Consider the following 17,069-nt stretch of genomic DNA (forward strand, 5'->3'; position numbering starts at 1 on the left):
TTTGAAAAATGCAGAAATAGGAAATGCTCTAGGGTTTAGAGCCCAGGAGAGGAAAATTCACATTTTGAAATGCAATTGAAATCATCCCCTGCTAGGTGAAAGAGTTACATGTTTGAAGCAATAGATATTAGAAGCAAAACAAAGGGAGTCAAATATCCTAGGGAAAGACATCAGTCTTGGTTATGAAGTTAATTAGAAAAATAAAAGTGCTTTTCCCTTCCAGTTATGCTTGTTATTACTTATGCCATGATATTCATTTTATGGGAATGCTTTTTAGAAATACCTAAATTTTACTGAAAAAAGGTTTTGAGGTTTTTTTTCCATTTGGAAAACTAATATAACAATACACTAAACTTTGGGACTCATCAAATGCTCTTTTATTTTGTGACACCGAGGTGCCTAGAACTGAATCACAGTCATCAAATGTTCTTCTCATAAGGGCTATTTATATATCTGAAACTTCACACTTCGTAGGTGAGCCAGTTAGGAATTTCTGGGGAGCCAACCAACTCAAGCGTTAATCTTATTAGCAAATTACATAATGTAATAGTCACATGTACTTTATATTAATATACTCAAGGCTACTTGCAATTTACTTCTAAGCTTGCTATGTTCAATACTACCACATTTTAAAGATCAAGTAGGTTTAGCAATAAAACTGTCAGCAAGGTTGCAGTTGAATCTGTTAAGGCTGTTTTAGTGGGTCAAAGTTAGGTTTGTAGACATCATTACTACTTGTTAGTTAGTACTATTTAATAAAGGGACTTATTAATTGATAAGCAGAAACAACGTAAAGAGAGATTACATGTTCCAAATGACAGTCAGTCTGTTTTGATGGTGGGGAGTCTTTGTTTACATCCCTGTTTTTTAGAAGGAAATAGTAGCAAGCAAAGAGAAAACATCCATTTTCTGTTGCTATCACATTAACAGGTCGCTGAAATTTCTGAAAACTAAATTTTAAAACCAAGTTCAGAAAATATTTAGCCATATTAGTTTCTAAAAACCTCAAATTGGAAGATTTTTAGAACTGTCTGCTAATTTAAATGTGAGAGGTGAATTACAGATTTAAATGAAGTACATGTGGTGTTTGGAGATGACTTTTTTAGTATGCAAGTTCTCCACTAATTAGCTCCCAGGAGGTGAATGAGAGTTTTTGTTGTTTTCCTAGGTTCAGCTTTAAGCAAAGTGACCCAGCAAAGTTAGCCACCCACAGGCACTTAAAGTATTGTTTGAAATACCATACCTTCTCATCCCTCCAAAAGAGAGAATGTTATATAGGAGATAAACTAACTTTGGTTTACAAAATGTACTTTAAAAATATTGTGTTTATTATAGCATCTTCTTAAAATCATCATCTCATTTTCAGAATCATGAAGTTAAATAATGTATATATTTTTAAGTCTGATGGGGCCTTTCAAAATACTTTCAGTAAGGGGTAATTTTAAGTTGCACCATGTTTTGGGAAACAACCTATGTGAATCTGAGGTGAAGGCATTATGAAGGCTGAAGAGACTATTAAATATGTTGATAGAGAATGTCTCAGTTGGCTGTTGGAGAACAATGTTCCTCATCAAGTCCTTATCCAAATTCTGTATTATCCTAGCCAGCTTGGCTAAGTCCTTCTCCTCAGGTTAATTAGTAGTGTTGAGAAAAATAAAGAGTTATTGAAGAAATTATTTATCTTCTACAGTGTGTGTATGAAAGATCAGATTCAGGGCTTTAAAATTCTTGGCACAAATCGATAATGTTCTATGCAATCCCTCACTCTTTCTTTTTGGTTTTGTTTTTTCTTGATACACAGAATGTGTTTTATTTTTCTTAATTTATTAAACAAACTTTTAAAAATGTTTTATTTATTTTTGAGAGAGTATGAGTGGAGAAGGGAGAGAGAGGGGGAGACACAGAATCGGAAGCAGGCTCCAGGCTCTGAGCTGTAGCACAGAGCCTGACGCAGGGCTTGAAACCATGAGCCACGAGATCATGACCTGAGCTGAAGTTGGCTCCTTAACCGACTGAGCCACCCAGGCACCCCGACATAGTATGTGCTTTTAAGTTTCCTTGAGTTCCATAAAATAAGACTCAAACCCTATTGGGATGAGTTAAGCCTTTTCCTTCCTCTTATAATTTTAATGACCACATGTGGTAGTGTATCCTTTAAAGTGTTTGGGCTGTATATTGATGAGAATCGTAGTAGTATTGGTCTGCTAATGAATTCATTCAAGGAGAGTGTTAAGGTCCAACTATGTGTTATGAATTGTTCAAGGTTCTGGAAATAAGAGTGAATAACACACAGTGCATTTTAAGGGAACAGTGAGGGCGAGACCTGAAAATAGATGAAGACAATCCAATGTAGGAGTGCTACAAATGATAGATAGGAAAGGACATGTATTATGCTAAACGGACTACTATAGGCACTTACATGTATTAATGTTAGTATAGTCCCCAGAAAAGCCCAGTGAGTCAGGTACTATTATTAATCCCATTTTATAGCTGAGGAAAGTGAAGGAAAAGAGGCTAACCAACTTAACCAATGTCACACACTCAGTAAGTAGCTGACCCAGGAAGCCTGGCACATGAATTACTTTATTTCTGCTCAGGATGACAATGCCTCCATTTTGAACCCCATAATTTTTGGTGCTTCAGCTTCTCCCTACTCCCCACCCCAACACATGCAACAAGCCATCACTCTGTAAGACCCATAGGAGTGTGTAGTTCCTGTACTTTCATGACTTTTCTTGTATGGCCTGACTTTTGGATGTCCCCATCCCTTTTTCCTTTCAACTGATTTTGTATCATAAGAACCAGGTTGGCAGATTAGAAGTATGGATATCTACTTTTTACACCTTCTCTATTGGATGAAGAGAATTCATGCCAGTAATATCACTTTGAGTTACAGGTTTGAGCTTTCAAATAGTATTGGAATGCATGGTTTTGGAGGAACTTGAGATCTGAGACAGTGACTGAAAGATTTGTTTCTAACATTCCCAAGGGTAATCTATAAATGGGGAAACAACCATTTATGCTGATTTAAATTTAAGGTTCTCTTTAGGTCCAGAAAATCCTTATATAAGAGAAAGAAGAATCCATTTATTCATTCTGTATACATTAATGAGATAATTTTTCCTGGCTTTGAGCAATTTATTATTTCTTTTGGGGAAACAAGACATATATACAGTAATTCAATAATAGAACAATTCCAAGACTTAGCAACTAAATGGAATAGATAGTGTTTCAAAGTTTGCTTTGATAGTGGAGGCAAGGTTTCTGATCATTGGCTTATAGTTAGAATGGGAAAGGATCCTAGAAATAATTTAATTCACCATTTCTCCATTCTGTGTAATTAGTACCTATATATTATTTAGTTAATATTTTTCCTTAAATCAACTTCCTGTTTTTATTTAAATATATTGTAAATGAAATCAGTTTTATATGCCATATATTTAATGCAGTAAGGGCAAAACAACATTTTAATTCTAACTAAAAACTGCCTTTGCAAGACTCTAAATTTAAGGTGTACCCTTTGTTAAAAAAGGAGATTTGCTTGTTTTAGGGAAGTGTCAAAGCTATACTAGCATGAAGCTAAGACTTTCTCCTTGACCTTGTTAGAAAAGTTAAAAAGAATTGAAAGGAAAATAACTTTCTTACCTTGGGATTCAAAATAATTTAATACTTTTAACTAACTCATCTATTATTTCCACTAATGTAGATCCCAAACTTTGGGACACATTAATTTAGTTGCATCTTCTTAATTTTCAAACCAGAAAGTATAGATTCACAAAGAGAAATTGTAGGCCAAGTCAACACTGGAACCTGGGTCTCCTGATCCACAATCTTTTCCCTGCCCCATCTCCCTGCAATTAAAAAAAAAAAAAATGGTTTGGTTTTTAGAGGTGACCTGTCAACTTTGGGCATGAAGTCTCTTGTAACTAGTTATGGTTGCTGCTTTTAGTAATGAAGTGATAATTGTTTTTCTGCCTTCTTTAACTAGATGTACTATTCCCTTTACATATCTGCTTGCTTGTTTGTATATACTTATTTATATTTAAACACATGTATATGTGGAATTTGAATTTTGGAGTTTCTCGAAATTAAGAAACTGGATTAAATTCAACCTCAGCAAGATCCTCTCCTCCCCTGCTGCCCCACTATATTGCCTGTGATGAAGTGATGAACAGCTGGAATTTTGCTATTACCCTGGGAACAGTTTATTTTGGCCTTGTCACAGTCTACCTGCTTGCTATTCCTAGTATAGTACCTCTTCTCATTAGAGAACTGGAAACAAACATTGTATTATGCTTTTTAAAATTCAGGCTGAAGTAGGGCTTAGGAAAACACCGAAGCAATACACTTGGGGGGGGTGGTGCTAAGGCACATTATTTTCTCTATCTAAGACACATTTCGTCACATTTTTCTTAATATATTTTACACTTTACACCTCACTGTGAAAGAAAATGAACTCCTAAGCTGTCCAAAAAGGGCAGATTTAAAATCACATAAATGTTTTTAAGTTTTAGGGTTTTTTCCCCCGAAAATGAATACTATCCTATTCAGGTCTTCTTGTTATTATTACTTTTGTCGTTCTTGGTTTTAGTTCACTTGTTTTATTGATGCTGAAACTAATTTTTTAAAAGCATATATTTTGTTTCCTTTTTTAAGTGAACTTGAGATTAATATCAAATAAATAGTATAGACATTTTAAATGTTTGGCCTTTGTATATTGAGATATTGCTGCTACAAAAAGTTATCACAATCTTGATGTGTTAAAACAACACAAATTTATTACCTTACATTTCTGGAGGTCAGAAGTCTGACACAGATCTCACTGGCTAAAATCTAGATGTCAGCAGACCCACATTTCTTTTTGAAGCTGTAGGGAAGAATCCATTTTCTAGCTTTGACAGCTTCTAGAGACTGCTTGCATTCCTTGGCTCGTGGCCCTTCGCGTCCATCTTCAAAGCCAGCAGTGGCTGGTGACATCTTTCTCACATTGTATCATGTTGACACTAATTCTTCCTCCATCTTCCACTTTTAAGGACCTTTGTGATTGCATTGGACCCACCTGGATAATCCAGGAAACACTCCCTATCTTAAGGTCAATTGATAAACAAACTTAAATGCATCAGCAACCTTAATTCTCCTTTGTCATTTAGTTGCAGTTTCAAGAATGTAGACATCTTTGGGAGACCATTCATGCAGTCTTTTCTTGCAAGTTATCTCCTTATTCATTCATTCTTTCTTTCTTTCTTTCTTTCTTTCTTTCTTTCTTTCTTTCTTTCTTCTTTCTTTTTCTTTCATTTTTTTAATGTTTATTTCTGAGACAGAGAGAGACAGAGCTTGAGTGGAGGAGGGGGAGAGAGAGAGAGGGAGACACAGAATCAGAAGCAGGCTCCAGGCTCTGAGCTGTCACCACAGAGCCTGATGCGGGGCTCAAACTCACAAACTGTGAGATCATGACCTGAGCCAAAGTCAGTCGCTCAACCGACTGAGCCACCCAGGTGCTCCTCCTTATACTTTAAAAAATAAAAATATATCTTGAGCAAAATATGAATCTCTTATAAGTTGATTATTAATTCATTTTAAAATCAAATATACCTCATCACATAGATTAACATTTCCTGGAGACATATATTTTAAAGGTTTAAATTACGGGCACCTGGGTGGCTCAGTTGGTTAAACTCTCAATTCTTGGTTTTTGCTCAGGTCATGATCTCACAGTTCCTGACCCCTCACTGGGCTCTATGCTGACAGCATGGAGCCTGCTTGGGATTCTCTCTCTCTCTCTCTCTCTCTCTCTCTCTCTCTCTCTCTCTCTCTCTCTCTGCCCCTCCCCTGCTCACAATCTCTCTCTCTCTCTCTCTCTCAAAATAAATAAATAACAATAAATAAAGGTTTAAATTCATCATGATATCTTTAGTTTTTTGCAATTAGCATGGTATCATTAAAAGTTTAAAAGTCCCAAATGAACATTCAATCTTTTTGTTTTTTTTTTTTTTTTATTAGAGAGTGAGGAAGAAGGGCAGAGGGAGCGAGACAAAGAATTTTAAGCAGGCTCCATGCTCAACACAGAGCCTGATGTGGGACAATCCCTAAGACCCTGGAATCATGACCTGAGCTGAAATGGAGTCAGATATTCAACCTACTGAGCCACACGGATGCCCCATAATAACCATTCGATATTTGTGTGTGTGTGTGTGTGTGTGTGTGTGTGTGTGTATGTGTTTATTTTTTAGAGAGAGAGTGCAAGTTGGGGGAGGAACAGAGAAAGAGAGGGAGACAGAGAATCCAAAGTAGGCTCTGTGGTGCTGTCAGCACAGAGCCCTATGTGGGGCTTGAATGCATGAACCATGAGATCATAACCTGAGCTGAAGTCGGAAGCTTAAGCAAAGAGCCACCTAGGCACCCCTGACCATTCAATCTTAAACTTTTATATGTTTTTGGCATTTGGATGTGAAGTTTACAGAGATATTAGTCAACTCTTTGGTAGATAGATTTTTTGAAGTTTGGTTGTGATGTGCTTTTCAACCCACTGGTGTTTCTTTCTCTCTCTTAGTCCATTCTCTCCACATTATCCCTGTATTTCCTTCTACTGAAAGCTTGTCCAATAATTACTGATAAAAATCAACCTCAACACTTCCAACTTCAGATCCTCAGTTATAGAGAGAAGACTATGTTCTACTGTGGATTTACTTTTAATTTGTTTTGGCCTAATCTAAAAAAGATTCAAGGATTCTGAATTTATTTGTTATTATAATATAATATTATAATTTGGCACCTACAAAAGTGTGCAAAGTGCTTTTAAAAAAATTAAAACATATATATGTTTTCTGTTCTCAGAGTGCAAGGTGAAGAAATTAAACTAGAATAAGAATAATATATTAATACAGATTGACAAGACAAGAAATGTTACAGGCAGCACATGATCAATGATTAATTGGCAAATCAGTGGACAGGAAATAAATATAATGAGTTCTGAGAAAGATAACTCTCTTCATATTGTGTGTACCCCATGCCCATATATTACCCATTACCACTTAATTAACTACATCAAGCTTGCCCCGAAGTCACAGCAATTCTCCATATTGTCATTAACCTGTCCTTGTAAAAGGAAAAATCTTGGTACTGTGTGCAAGTTGTAAAGCTCATGCCCAGATGTGCAGAAATTGTGACTATTTTCAGATATCTGGGGTTCATAGGGTTATTTGCAGGAGGTTTTCAGAATAAAGTACTCATGGGGAATGCTCAGCAAATATTTATTAAAATAAAATTATATGAGTCAGATCTTATTATTTTTTCAAGTTGATGGACACTTTACTGAATTTTTGCTTTGTATTATTTTAATCTTTTCATGACTTTCATTTAACATTTATTTTGGGAGGATTTTTCAGTTATTATCTACATTACTCAATTAAAAATCCATGGTGAATTTAATTTACATGGTATTTTCTGGTCATTAATGAGTATTAAAATCCAGCCTAATATCATTTTAAGTAATATTTTCTGTCAAAGGACCACTTTTGTTCATCTCAAATCTTGAGATATTATCCATGTTATGTTTTTCCATGCTTTTGATATTATTGCAGATATTTGTATGGGATGGTTGCATTTGATGTTAATCATATAATTCAGTCCTATCCTAAGAAATTTAAAACTATAGAAGAATATTTCTATAAAAAAGGCATTTCTAAAAAGCATTTTTGCCTTGTTAATTCAAGATAAGGGTAGAGTTTTCACACCATAGATTTTTTTCATTAGTGATTCTTTACATACTGATTCTCTGGTAATCATGGTTGTCATAGATAGATATTACTTTTGAACATTTTGATTGGACTGTTTTTGCTATTGAAAAAGATTTTTTCCAGAGTAATCCAATTCTGTTGTATGACTCTAATTTCTAGCCTCCCTAACACTGATATTTTCTTTCTGTTATTTGTAATTGCATTATATATAGGGGGGGAGGGGGAGAGGGAGATGGGGGCCATGACAAGGATGTGGATACAGGAATGGGGAAGTATTGGAGCCAATAATTTAATCTATCACAATTGCTACGGATTATATTAATAGATAGCCCTGAGAGATGTATATATCAACAATGTGTCCAAGTTAAACAATTGGCTTCAATAAATTAACAGCATTATGTGCTATCTGTCTATCCAGAGTACATTAAAAAGACCTCTATCTAGTTATATAATTGCATTTTATAACAACAGTAATACCTAAATTTTATTTTTGCATATATAATCTCCACATGATCCTCACAATGATCTTGCTGATGTGAGATGCTGGAGTGAGAAAATTCAGAGAGCAACTGGTTCCTGGCTTGCAGCTGGAGCTTGTGAACCAGTGGAGGCAGATGAAGTGGGGTTATGATATGATTTTCTATCAATGCAATCTTCCTTCCTCCTCATAACACATCTCTATTTGATCCTTCACTCCATTGTAGGTATCTTTCTTTCTCTTGTATTCCCATCTCAGTAAGATTAAACTACTTGACAGTAGAATGTGTTTTGGCTGGCAGCAGATAACTAGGAATTCTATCTCCTGTCTTATATTGTTAGTGCCAACTCTGACTAATATAAAGACCACTTTATAGAGAGCATTATTTTCATGTATACATATGCAAAGGAAGAAAACATAGGTCTTAAAGGAAGGTGACTTGGCTTGGTAGAGCCTCACTAGCTGCTCACCACATCCCTTGTCCTCATATTCCTGCTGAACTACATTTCTCATTCTCCTGTGTAGTAGGTGATAGGTGACTAAACTGTAGTCAGTGAGTGTGAGCAGAATTCATGTGTGCCACTTCCAGGCTTGGCCTAATTTATTATAAGCTTCTTAAATGTGATCCTCCATAATGTCTCCCTGTCAGATACACTGAAGATTTTGAAGATGGCAAAGACACAATATGGAAGGAGCCTGGGTCCCTGAGTCACTGCTCAGACAGTGCCCTGCTACTCTTGTAACAGGATTCTCACACACACAGTCGTGACACAAGGCTTTTCTTTCCAGAAAGCAACTTTATTCCTGCCAGCGTGGCTCAGTTGGGTTTGTATCTGAAGAACTGAGCCCCGAACACCATGTGGCATACTTTTTATATATTTTCCACTTCTTTGTCTCCCATGTACGGTAACATACAAACATGTAGTCTGATTAAGTGGTCTTATGTTACAAGGTCGTGAGGGATGTTGTCACGTACTCATATAACCAGGTTGCCTTGAGGTTTTTGTTTTGTTTTTTTCTTTCCTTAGGGAGGGTACCCTACCACACTCTGGTATACTGGTATTGTAAACAAGACGTATACTTCTCTTTGAGTATATGTTCATTTTGTTACAGCAGCTAAAATTAACTTAACTGATATACTTTGGTTTTCCAAAGTTATTTCTCTAGGCCTCAGTCTCCTTTTTTATAAAATGAAGGAATTTGCTAGACTGACCTTCTTGCCTTTCCCCAAACACACAGAACATTTGGGACTTCTGCACTTGCTGTTTCCTCTGCCTGAAAACTCTTCTCAGAAATTCACACTGCTTGCACCTTCAATCCTCAATGTGACCTTATCAGTGAGGCCCCCTGGGCACTCCAAGTGTTATAACATTTCTCCTTCTCCATTACTCTTTTCTTCTCTTGCTCCAGTTTTCCTTATAACACAAGCACCAAAGAATTATTTATTTATTTGGCACCTAGTAAAATATTTGTTGAAGAATTGTGTGACGTGCTCTCCAAGGTGCCAAAGAACTATAAAAGATTATGTTTTCTATATTCAAGAATTTGTGATCTAAGGGGGGAAATAAAATGTAATTAAAAATCAATTTTAGGGGCACCTGAGCGGCCCAGTTGGTTAAGCGTTTGACTCTTGGTTTCGGCTCAGGTCATGATCTCACGGTTTGTGAGTTCAAGCCCCACATCAGGTTCTGTGCTGATGGCAGAGAGACTTCTTGGGATTCTCTCTCTCTATCTTTGTCTCTGTTTCTTCTCCACTTGTGCTCTCCCTCCCTCTCTCAAAATAAAGAAATAAACTTAAAAAATGTTTTTTAAAAAGTCAATTTTAAATACACAAAAGGCATGTACACTTTTCTTCATTATATTGCCAAATATGTAAGGGAAGATAGGAATTATAAAAACTATTAAGTACTTACTGAAATTTTAAAGACATTATTTCGTTTGGTGACTCTGCAAAATTAGCATTATTTTACCCATCTCATAGATGAGGAAACAGGGTAAGAGGGTTGGAATGGGAGCTTCGTAAGAGTAGGATTACATCTGTCTTATTCTCTGGCATTTAGCAAAGCTTCTGACAGATAGCAAGAAATAATTTTTTTTAACAGAAAATGGGTTGCATAACTTGTCCATGGTGGATCAGTTGAGATTAGAACAGGTATTTGCCTAAAAATAAAGTCCCTGCTTTTTTTTCACACTCCTAGGATGGCAGTTATGTTTCACTCTGATCTAATTCCTGACTCTGGGCTGCAGCTTTTTCTGTTTCCTCTCATGAAAGACTGTTCCCTTAGTAACCACATGTCTGAGTTGTTTCCATTTGTCAGGCCTCTGCCCAGCCATCACCTCAGTGGAAAGGCTTTTCAAGCCCCACCCAGGCCTACTGTACCAGAACTTGCATTTTAACAAGATCCCCAGATGATTCCTGTACATATCAAAGTATGAGAAACCTGACTTTAGGAATATAGATAATACCAATCAATTAGCCTTGGCAAATAATAAGAACCCTCTTTACCATCTGTGTACTTCTCTGTTATATTCATCTAGAGCTAGAACCCTAACTTTGGCATTATTATATATTATCTAGAATGGGTAGGGCTGAGTGGAAATGATGTGGAAATATTTTGAAAAGATGATCTTCAGGTGTTTAAAAATAAAAAAAGGTATTTGGTTTGCTAAAACAGGGAGAGATGCATTCTGGATCACAGGAAATTGAACAAGTACTTTTGGGATCAGTTCACTATAGCAATAGGTAAACATCTATGTACAGAATTGGAAGGATACTTGGTCTAGAGCAGTACTTACCTTTAATGAATGGATATAGGATGAAGGGAAATTAAAGTAGTGGCAGAAGAAACAGATGAAAGTAGCATTAAAAGGGCACAAGGATAGAACAAGGCTAGATAGGGTCTAGGTGAAGGATGATGTTAGCAGCTAAAAGCAAGAGGAGAGAAAAAAAATTGCCAGGGAGAATTAAATTTGGTAAGATGAAAATTATGAGTGTTCTTACAGAAAATAATTATACTAGGTAGTGAGGACAAAGGTTATAATGTGAGAAGTTGCAAAATCAAAGGCTTTAATAAAAAAGAGGCTGATGAAAAAGTGAACCATGAATATAGATCATTTATTTATCAAATTTACCATTTAAGGAATCACAGAAAGAAGAGAGTTTATTTTTTTTTATTTTTTATTTTTGAAGTTTATTGCCAAATTGGTTTCCATACAACACCCAGTGCTCATCCCAAAAGGTGCCCTCCTCAATATCCATCACCCACCCTCCCCTCCCTCCCACCCCCCATCAACCCTCAGTTTGTTCTCAGTTTTTTTTTTTATATGAAATTTATTGACAAATTGGTTTCCATTCAACACCCAGTGCTCATCCCAAAAGGTGCCCTCCTCAATACCCATCACCCACCCTCCCCTCCCTCCCACCCCCCATCAACCCTCAGTTTGTTCTCAGTTTTTAACAGTCTCTTATGCTTTGGCTCTCTCCCACTCTAACGTCCTTTTTTTTTTTTTTTTTTTCCTTCCCCTCCCCCATGGGTTCCTATTAAGTTTCTCAGGATCCACATAAGAGTGAAACCATATGGTATCTGTCTTTCTCTGTATGGCTTATTTCACTTAGCATCACACTCTCCAGTTCCATCCACGTTGCTACAAAAGGCCATATTTCATTTTTTCTCATTGCCACGTAGTATTCCATTGTGTATATAAACCACAATTTCTTTATCCATTCATCAGTTGATGGACATTTAGGCTCTTTCCATAATTTGGCTATTGTTGAGAGTGTGTTCTCAGTTTTTAAGAGTCTCTTATGCTTTGGCTCTCTCCCACTGTAACCTCTTTTTTTTTTTTTTTTCTCCTTCCCCTCCCCCATGGGTTTCTGTTAAGTTTCTCAGGATCCACATAAGAGTGAAACAATATGGTATCTGTCTTTCTCTGTATGGCTTATTTCACTTAGCATAACACTCTCCAGTCCCATCCACGTTGCTACAAAGGGCCATATTTCATTCTTTCTCATTGCCACGTAGTACTCCATTGTGTATATAAACCACAATTTCTTTATCCATTCATCAGTTGATGGACATTTAGGCTCTTTCCATAATTTGGCTATTGTTGAGAGTGCTGCTATCAACATTGGGGTACAAGTGCCCCTATGCATCAGTACTCCTGTATCCCTTGGGTAGATTCCTAGCACTGCTGTTGCTGGGTCATAGGGTGGGTCTATTTTTAATTTTTTGAGGAACCTCCACACTGCTTTCCAGAGTGGCTGCACCAATTTGCATTCCCACCAACAGCGCAAGAGGGTTCCTGTTTCTCCACATCCTCGCCAGCATCTATAGTCTCCTGATTTGTTCATTTTGACCACTCTGACTGGCATGAGGTAATATCTGAGTGTGGTTTTGATTTGTATTTCCCTGATGAGGAGCGACATTGAGCATCTTTTCATGTGCCTGTTGACCATCTGGATGTCTTCTTTAGAGAAGTGTCTATTCATGTTTTCTGCCCATTTCTTCACTGGATTATTTGTTTTTCGGGTGTGGAGTTTGGTGAGCTAGAAAGAAGAGAGTTTAGATGGAAGGGTGATCGGTTCAAGAATTACCTCCTGAGGCCTGGACAATCAGGGTCCCTGTGCTGAGCCCTGTATCTTAGCCTAGCTTGTATCCTTCTCTAGCTTGCCCTTTCCTATTAGGTCAAGGATCAAGGAACCCAGGAAACCGCTCCCCTGGTTTCTCTTGCCTCCATTTGAGAGCGTGGTCTCAGATTCCAGAAGTGCCTACCTAAATGACTCCAGAGTCATTTCCAGGACCCTTGAAGACCTCTTTCTTTGGTCTAAAATCTTGAGGGCAGACTGCCTAACTAACGTGCAAATATCCAACAAGGGCTATGCAGTGGGGGTGTTTATAGCCATGGGTTGGGAGTGATCTGAACAGAGCTTGCACTTGTCTTCTGGGTTGTCCATACACATGCCTATGAGGCCCCACATATTGCTTAATGGAGGTGGGGATGTGAACAGAAAGGGTCTAAGGCAAGGGGTGGGGGTGGTAGTTTTCAACTGCATTATTGCCCCAGGCTGGTGTTGGATTCGAGTGAAGCTTTCACTCAGTTCTGTACTCCATGAATCCTCTTTTCCCTGTAGGAGAAAAGATGCCTTCATAATTTAGAAATTTAATTAATTTTGATTGAATCATCAATTAAGGGAGTTGAGTGATACACAGCTGAATGCAGTTATATTTACCGATTCTTCAGACATTCAGAAGGCATCAATATGGTGACTTCAATAAATAATTCCACTCTCAGTGCAGATGTGGGACTAATCAGAGTGCTATAGGGGAAAATATAGATTGGATTCAGCCCCTATTAGTAATGCACTTCCATTTTTAGAAAAGATCTTTTATCCTGAGAGCCATTCCTACTATACTAAAATTAACTACCATGTGATTGTAGCATTTACTGTAACATCATGCTTGTGTCTGGCATCTGTGTTTGTCTCCCTGTTAATTCCTCAACCTTTCCATTTATTTTTCATGTTCACAAAGGTTAATTGACATCGACTACTGTTTATATGAGGAATTCCTTTGTGAATCTTAGTGGTGGTCACTTTGTGAGGTTTCAGTTCAGTTGAGCAAGAATTTTGATAGTCAATCTACAAGGCTGTCTGGAAGCCTAGCACTTAATTGAAGTGCATTACCCCTGACTGGGCTGAATTGTTAGGCATGGGTGGCCGGGGGAGGGGGGGAGTTTGATTTTCTTATCTCTTTCTTATGGCTTAATCCTCTATACACTGACCCCCTCTTAGGGTTTTTATAGGTGCTTGCTCCCTTTGCTAAGACATTATGTAGCTAGACCAGTAATTATTTATTAGTGATACTCTGATGCCTTGGGCTGAGGTAGGGCAGTAAGACCACAATACATTTGTATGCTCGTTTGGATTGGTGTACAGATGGGTCTACTTGGTGTTGTGTTCCATACCTCAATACTATCAAGTAGCCTGGGCAGACATAATCCCAGCTATACTGATGGGAGATGTGCGGCTCAGGTCACAGTGCTCAGTGATGGAGCAGCAAGTGAGATTCTGGATCTTCTGACTCCTGGTCCAGTGCTGTCCCCTGTACCACATGGCACATGGGCCCATTTAATTTGAAGTGATGATCAATTGTGCTTGCTGTGGAAGCCCTTCATACTCTGTACATTTTGAGAATCAGTGCATAGATGTCACCTCTTGATTTTGAGTTGGCAATTGACTCCTTGTCACTCACTTTCCACTTTTGGATTTCTGTGGGTGATGCTTACACACTGTTCTCATTTTGTTCCACTGGCTGGCCTTTCAGGGCTTGAAAGATTGTCATCTGCTGTTTTCACTTAAAGAATATGATAACAAATATATAACAATAAATATAGAATTATATGTGTGTGTATTATATTACCTCATGATTTTATATCTACTATCACCAGATGGAATCAATGTAAAAAGCTTGGTTGGGGCTAATTTAGCCTAATCATTGATGCTTTACCAGAGGGGGAAATCATGTCAATTTTCCCTTAGGTAAATTAATTTTTAGGGTTGGTCTGTGTATCTATTGTGGCAATGTCTATATCCTCTCATAAAATCACTTCCTGTCCTTTGCCATTTGGGCCCAGAGAAGTAACACCCATAATGTCAGGGAAAAGTGGCTAATATCACCACCCAAGCTTTCTGTTCCAGTCCAGTAATGGCAACCAGCCAGCACCTTGGCTGATGCTTCACACAGACCCATGGCGGTCTGCCTTTCAGTTGTCTGTGCAGGGCACCATCTGTGGTTGCTGGCCCCATGGCAGTGCTATGCCTCTGGAGATGGATAGACACCAGAAGCTCCAGGCTTGAAGCTTCCAAGCCTCTGGCCCTTCTGTTGAGATGGTCTTCCAGCTCCTACCAAGTCTTCCACTAATGCCTCAATTTTATAGGATCTAGGGACCCCTAGGTGGGCCCAAAATGAATATGGGTGCATTGTTGCCTGCACTGCAGTGGGTATAGGCAGGTTTGTGGAGACAGCTGGGTGGCTTTGAAGCTCCCTTTCTTTAGCTTCTGACTGGCTTGATGTGTGGGAATTATCAGGGATTTTCCAAGCAGTAAGCATGAATTTACAAAAACATAACTCATAGGTAGAATAATTTGCCAAACTGTCACCTAGGATACTGTCATCTTGTTTTATTTTAAATTCCTTTACCTATGAGTATGAGTGGCATGGAAGTGCACTATCCCACATGGTCTCACCCTGCATTAGGTATATGGTAGACTTCTGCTAAACACCACTTGCAGAAGTTGAATTCTTATCTAGTGCTGTTTGCATGGAGTCTTGTAGCCAAAGCCTGGAAATCAAAGGAAATCATCGGGGAGAACAAAAGGTAATCTTCTGCCTTTAAGAGACAGGTCCTTCTGTTGTTCTATTAACTGCCCTAAATATCTGAATGATTTAACCAACTGGAGTACATTGGTCTCCCTGACTCTGTCTTCATTAGGCAGGTTGAGCATTAAACACACATGTGTGTGCATACATGCACACGTGTACACACATAGATTCTGTAGTCAGGTTCTTGTGAGAGTACAGCCATGTTGCTATTTATCATTCATCAAAATATATGAGATTTCTGTTATGAAATGTTCTGTCTCCAAAAACAGATATTTCTTCTCTTTTAGAAAAATATCTTTGGCTGGATCCCTGGAACTTTAATTAAAATCCCGGTTGCTCTTTAAAAAAACGTTATTGCATTTCAGACAGCTTGGATGTAAAACAGGGAGTCCAGGAACCAGAACGTTTTTGCCAGTGGGATGGAAGGGACCATGAGGACAGATCAAAGTGTTGCCTGGGCTAGCTAGCCTGACGGGTCTCAGGGGATGGCTCTTGGGCTGAAACCTGCCACTTAATGAGGACCAGCCCATTAGCCCAAGTCCCTAGGTTTGAAGGTAATTATTGGAAGCAGTCACAAATTTTTCTTCATTTGTGTCCTTGACATTGTCTGGGCTGTTGTATATAAAAAACTAAGAAGATTATCATTACCTAATTAGTTAATTCATTTATATAGTGTTATGGACTGAATATTTGTGTCCTTTCAAAATTCATACATTGTAGCCTTAACACTCAATGTGACTGTTATTGGAGGGGGGACCTTTGGGAGGTGATTAGGTGTAGATGAGGTCGTGAGTTTGGAGATCCCAAGATGAGATTAGTGTCCTTGTAAGAAGAGGAAGAAACACCAGAACTTTCTGTCTCTGCCATGTGAGAATACAAGGTGGCTATCTGCAAGTCAGGAAGAGGGCTCTTACAGGAACCAAATCTGCCGGCACCTTGATGTCAGACTTTCCAGCCTCCAGAACTGTGAGCAATAAATGTCTGTTGTTTAAGCCACCTGCTCTATGGTATTTGTTGTGGCAGCCTGAGAAGACTAAGACATATAATTTAGTTATTCATGATGCTTGTTTAACTTTTGTCTCCTTCAATAGACTGTGAGTCCCATGAGGGCAGGAACCACCTCTGTCTTGCCCACTGCTGTGTCCCTGACACCTACTTGGGAATGTGGGAATGACAGAAGCTCAAAAAAACTTATAGAATGAATGTGGAGGCACATGGCATACTAAGTAAGAGGAATATGAAAATGACTAAAACATAGTCCCTGTCTTTACAGGCTAATGGTGTACTGAAGACAATTGGATAATTTTGATTATTATAACATGAGTTACTATTTCTTAGGCAACTTATGATGCATCTGGAACTTTTCATATTTTAACTCTCAAAATAACTTGATATGGCAGATACATTCTCTTTTACAGAGGAAGAAGCAGGATGAGGGAATTTAAATGGCCTACTCAAAGACACATAGCCCCT

This window comes from Lynx canadensis, chromosome C2 (genome assembly GCF_007474595.2).
Source record: "Lynx canadensis isolate LIC74 chromosome C2, mLynCan4.pri.v2, whole genome shotgun sequence".
In the NCBI taxonomy this organism is placed as follows: Eukaryota; Metazoa; Chordata; class Mammalia; order Carnivora; family Felidae; genus Lynx; species Lynx canadensis.